The sequence below is a fragment of the Musca autumnalis genome, unplaced genomic scaffold (genome assembly GCF_047663935.1).
Source record: "Musca autumnalis isolate F117 unplaced genomic scaffold, ASM4766393v1 scaffold_5, whole genome shotgun sequence".
Classification (NCBI taxonomy): Eukaryota; Metazoa; Arthropoda; class Insecta; order Diptera; family Muscidae; genus Musca; species Musca autumnalis.
In genome coordinates this window covers 65163612-65170361 of record NW_027412088.1, presented here as the reverse complement: position 1 = coordinate 65170361, position 6750 = coordinate 65163612, and positions in this window count along the sequence as shown.

Below are 6750 nucleotides of genomic sequence, written 5' to 3'. Positions count from 1 at the left end.
AAATTGGACATACATAGTGGATTGGGTGCATCAAATACATGAAATCGGCCGAAAATATATATAGGAGCTATTTCCAAATCTGAACCGATTTCAACATAATTTGGCATACTTATTTCTACTACAAATTTAGTCACACATTCCAAATTTCATTGAAATTGGTTATACATAGTGGGTTGGGTGCATCAAATACATGAAATCGGCCGAAAATATATGTAGGAGCTATATCCAAATCTGAACCCATTTCAACATAATTTAGCATACTCATTTCTACAACAAATTTAGTCACACATTCCAAATTTCATTGAAATTGGACATACATAGTGGGTTGGGTGCATCAAATACATGAAATCGGCCGAAAATATATATAGGAGCTATATCCAAATCTGAACCGATTTCAATATAATTTGGCATACTCATTTCTACAACAAATTTAGTCACACATTCCAAATTTCATTGAAATTGGACATACATAGTGGGTTGGGTGCATCTAATACATGAAATCGGCCGAAAATATATATAGGAGCTATATCCAAATCTGAACCGATTTCAATATAATTTTGCATACTCATTTATACAACAAATTTAGTCACACATTCCAAATTTCATTGAAATTGGACATACATAGTGGGTTGGGTGCATCAAATACATGAAATCGGCCTAAAATATATATAGGAGCTATTTCCAAATCTGAACCGATTTCAACATAATTTGGCATACTCATTTCTACTACAAATTTAGTCACACATTCCAAATTTCATTGAAATTGGACATACATAGTGGGTTGGGTGCATCAAATACATGAAATCGGCCGAAAATATATATAGGAGCTATATCCAAATCTGAACCGATTTCAATATAATTTTGCATACTCATTTATACAACAAATTTAGTCACACATTCCAAATTTCATTGAAATTGGACATACATTGTGGGTTGGGTGCATCAAATACATGAAATCGGCCGAAAATATATATAGGAACTATTTCCAAATCTGAACAGATTTCAATATAATTTGGCATACTCATTTCTACAAAAAATTTAGTCACACATTCCAAATTTCATGGAAATCGGACATATATAGCTTGTTTGGTACATCAAATACTTGAAATCGGACGAAAATATATATGGGAGCTATATCCAAATCTGGACCGATTTCGATATATTTCGGCACATTTATTTTTAGGCTAAAATCCAACACACGTTTCAAATTTGGAGTCTGTATCTGTAGCCGTTCTATAGATATTTGCATACAAAGTTTAAATTTTTTGGAGGTACCTCCGATTCTGATGATATATCTCCGGATCAGAGCGGAATTTCGAAACTTTTTATAGCCTATGTTACTTTCAGGCGATGTAGTAATATACCCTGAAAATTTCAGCAAGATCGGTTCGGCGGTTTTTGAGTCTATAAATTTCAAACAAACAAACAAACATACAAACATTTTTCTATTTTATATATATAGATACCCACTGTGATCACTAGGAACCTTAAATGTGAAATTACAGGTAGCTACACAGCTAGCATTTGGAAGATTGTTTTTTCAAAAATCACATTGCCGAGTCTTTTTAGAGTCCTTTTGGTGATCAAAAACTGATTAAGTCCCTTGTATGATCAGAATGGGACTCGAAAGTGACTCCCTGTAATGATTAAAAAGTATTTTTTAGTATATTTTTAGTTATCCGTTATTTTATCCGTTATTTTACAATTTGTACCAACCTTATTTTATTGACATGTTTTTATTTACAAGTGGAGATATTATTCTAAGAACATAAATACTGTATTTCCCCATTCAAAATAAACAACATCTCGTGACGATTTGATCAAAATATCGATCTGTAGCGTCGTTACAAGGTTTAAATGGACATGCGAACAGAAACACATAGCCTGATCGAGACATTAATTTCGGTAGAACGTTCCATGGTAAAGAACTACAAAATCGGCCGGCATTCCTAGATATCAGAAAAATCTTCCATGTCATTGCCGAGATTATCCGGGGAAATATTATTATATTTTATAACAAATAAAGCGAAGTCTAATGTTCCTGCATTTGGAGCGTGCAGATTTGTATAGCTACATTTTTTCCGTACGCTGCTGGTTAAAGAATAGTATCATGTTACTCATTATTTCATCATCGTCAGGTAATACAGTTATATTTCTTTCAAACTTAGATCAAGTTGAAAAAATTAAATGCAGTGTGAGATCACTTTTCGGATATCTTTGAGTCCATACTTCTCGCCTAATTTCCCAAAAAGCCGTAAGTACCTAAAAGTTTGGATTTTTTCGAGTAACTGTTGCTTTGATGTGACAGTCGAAAATTTTAGGCCAATTTGTATAATAGCTCTCGCACAAAAGTTTGTAGATGATTATAGGTAATTCCGTCCCTAACAGAAGCGCATAGATGTATAGCTGCACATACATTATATATTGTTTATTTATATTTATGTCATACTTGTTAATTTTTTAACACATTCCCCAGGCATTAAATGCAATTAATACTTTTATCAATCGCTAACACTTATAAAATATTTATAAATATAGAAAGCATCTATATACAAAAATATATTTATGTACATACATCCTTTCTTCAGCTACTCCTATTATGTTTACTAGTAATAAAATTGGCTTAAATGTCTTTGTCTAGAAATTTTTGATCATTATATACAGAATGCATTTGTTAACCACCAATTAATTAATTAAAACCTGCCGGTCTATCAAAGTGCCAGTTTATTGAGTTGTTGAATACACTCAATCTATATATAAAAAAAGGATGATGTTAGTTACTACGCTTATAACTCAAAAACGGCTGAACAGATTTTGACAATTCGCACCAATTCGGAATGGTCTCATGGCAGAAAAGGATAAAACCTTAAAAATTCGCGAAAATTTTGCAAAAATATTTTTTCATGAAAGTAAATTTTTCCACAAATTTCTATCGAGATTCGCGTTTTGATTATACCTTGACGCTTATTTGGACAGTTTTTGGCGAAAATTGCACCAACTGCGAGGGTCCATTGTACGACTCTGTTTTGTCAATTTTTGAAAGTTTTATCGAATTTTTTATTCGCAATCAAATCGATTTTCATTTATTTTCAAGCGTTTTTTTAGGAAATTAACAGCGAAAAATGGTTAAAAGGAGAGGGCTTAGTTTAGAGTTTGTAAAGGTTAGTGGTGGTTTCGGTCAGATGCCGATTGAAAAGATGAAGATGATAACGCCGAAAGTGGTTTCCACAGTTTTGGGGAAAAAAGTACAAATCCACAAAATTGGTGGGTTATGTGAAAAATCAAGAGCTCCGAGGTAATTTCATTGGAACTGAGGTTGTGGGATATATGTATACTTTTAAACTGTAAGTAAAAACATCTTCGAAAGACCAACTTCCGATTTATGCCGATAAAATTTACGCTGTACCAGATATATATTGTACCGCACTGAAAAGGTGTATGAATTCAATCAGTTTAGTTCCCGCAGAGCTGGAAGGCAATTACAAATGACCAAATACATACATATGTACATTGGTACTGTTGATACACTGTATGTATGTACATCGAAAAAGGATGATATTCAAAATTGGAAAGAAAGAAAACAAGAAATCGGAGGTACTGTAGATTTTTTTGGTCTAATTATCTGAGAACTATTCTTTATCGGGCAACATAAATAGGTAAATACTTATTAAACGTTAAAAAGTTTGTGATATTAATTTGACTATGTTATTTACGTCGAAATTAAATATAGGGTGACCAAGTAATCGACAACAATCACGTGTCAGTGTGACAAGACTTCAAGCATCCTAAACACACAGAGAACGGCAACTAATAGAATAGCTCTGCTAACAAGGATCAATGTACCAAGTACTGAATAGTACAGTCTCAGTCAAAATTCAATTTCCGCATTTGTCCGTGTTACCAGAGCCATTGCATCTAATTCCGAACTTGCAATGCAAGCAGAATTCGGGAGATCACGTTAAACAGAGAAGTCAGGAAAAAAGCTGACGAAGGTGGTTACTTGATAACGATCGGATCTTTCTGCTCAAAATAGGTTAATTGATTAAAACGCAAATTTAAATAAGCACTATATTCAGCATTAAATTCAAATTCCTACGATCGCATTCCTTCCTACGAATTCAATTACTTGAATGAAATATCGTGTTCAGTGGTGAAAACAAGAATTGTAGAAAACCATCGATTATGAAACGAATAGGGCGTTATGATATTATTTTGCTTCAACTATGCTACCGAATATTTTTATTTAAATCGCAAAATGTGTTATTTGCTTAAAAAAATATATCTTTGTCCCGATTTGGAGAGAGAGTCGAAGAAAACACAAAACACTTTGCCTCTCAGTACCTTCTATCTTCGTCAAACTGACAATTGTCGAAAGTACAATTATCTAATGCAGCGTCAGGCGCCCGTGTGCGCTCATTTGACGTTGCTCTCTCCACACACACAATTCAACCCATTGAAAAAGCATGCACTCACACAATGACACCCCGTAAAGTATGCAAAAGAAAAGTATGGTGCCTGACGTTGATCTAATGTACATCTGCTTCAAAGATCATCCTAAACAGTTCAAAACAAAGAAATATTTGCCACTGAACAAGGTGATAGCAATAATAGTATTATAGGTTTGAATCAAAGCCATCAAGTTCTGTACCTAACAAACTGCGAGACGAAGTTCGCCGGGTCTCCTAGTAACAATATAATTTCCAGACAAACCACACTCACCTCATGTTTGGGTTTTCAACGTCAACTTCGTAGTAACCACACAAACATGTGAATAAAGTAATGCGAATGGAGTTTGACGTAATAATAAAAGTAATGTGAATGGTATAAGAACAAATAAGCGGGGACAAGTGTTTATACATCCATTTTAGGATAGCAGAAAACATAACCATAAATGTTTTGTTATTACGCGTTAAAATGTTTTTGGCATCTTTTTTTATTTTGCCGTCAAACGTGTTTTTTTCTTAACGTAATTATCGTCACCATATAGGCGCGTTAACTAAATCTGGTTGGGAATGAATGACGTCAGTATGTGAATTATTAATATTATTCACTATGGAGTACGGAATGTTAGCATGAAAAGTCTGTGCGAATGTAAAATATAGTGGTCTTCAAATGTTCACATTTGTATAAAAAATAAGCAATTTAAATACATTTATTTAAAAATGTAACTGTAGGGTTCTATGAACTTCATTCTACATAAGCTACATATAAAAGCTTCCAAGAACTTTACCATTTATCATCTTGAGAACATACTAGTATTTGCAAGGTGCTTGTAACAATAATTTTATGTCTTTCAATAAATCAATACAAATTTAATTTTTCGACGTGTTCCAACTGTATGTGAAAAACATCCAACTTTAAATGTGGTCTATATTTTACTTTCTGGAAGACATATTCCGGCAAAGTAGGCGGAAAGATAGTCGGGTTCCAACAACAATATACATATATCCCTTTTGGTGACGATCTAAAATATTAAGCGGGTGAATAAACCAAAAACGAACAAGTAAAAAAGCATTAAGTTCGGCCGGGCCGAACTTTTCATACCCTCCACCATAAAATATTCATTCCTGTCCCCAACTTTAAGTGAGTACGTTAAAATGTCAGATAATGTACATAAAATGCTTTATTCGGGAGGCCCTTTTTATGGTGCCTATATCTAACTGTTGACAATTTTTGGTGTGCTAGAAATTGGGATATACTGTTATATAGGGGTTATAATAAAACATGGGTCTATGTTGAGAGTTTTTGATGGGAGCCTTTAATGTCAAATAACTCCTAATTCGGTTAAAAAATTTAGCTAGAATCCTCAAAATATCGAAAATCGGTACATAACGTTGGAACTTCAATTGTCATTAACAGCTAGTTCGGAGGTATCTGGGCTATACGAAAATATGAACTTAAATGAACAATTTTTGTTGCAGAATTTTTGTTGACTTAAATTTCAAATTACAGAAAGTTCGTCCAAAAATAAAGCTAAGGTACGGAAAATCGGGAGGTTTGTTTTGGGGCTATACAAAAACATGGACCTACGTTCGGTTAAACATTTTAAGTAAAATCCTCAAAGTACCGAAAATCGGGAAGTATCGTTATATTGGGGCTATGTTGAAAATTGTTGATAAGATGCGTGGTGACCACTACAACCTTCAAATGTCAAATTACAGTTAGTTCTGTTAAAAATTGTAACTAAAATGGCCAAATTACTGAAAATTGGGAGGTACCGTTACATGGGAGCTATATCCGAACATGGACCTATGTTGACAATTTTTGATGGAGAGGTGTTGTGACCACTAAGAACTTCAAATGTCAAATTACTGCTAGTACGGTTTAACATTGTAGCTAAAATCATCGAATTACTGAAAATCGGGAGGTACCGTTATATGGGGGCTTTCTTGACAATTTTTAGTGGAGAGGTGTGGTGACCACTAAGAATTTCAAATGTCAAATGTTCAAATTACAGATAATTCGGTTAAAACTTGTTGGTAAAATTCTCAAAATACCTGAAATCGGGCGGTAACGTTATATGGGGGCTATTCCAAAACATGGACCTATGTCCACTAGTTATATAAGTTTATTGACATTTAAGAACCCTAAATGTCAATTGATAGCTAAATCGGTCAGAAAATGTAGATAAAAACGTCAAAATGTCGTAAATCGGGGTACCGTTATATGGGGGCTATACCAACACGTGGACCTAGGTCCACAACTTTTGTTATATAAGTTTAGTTACACTTAAGAACCCTAAATGTCAAA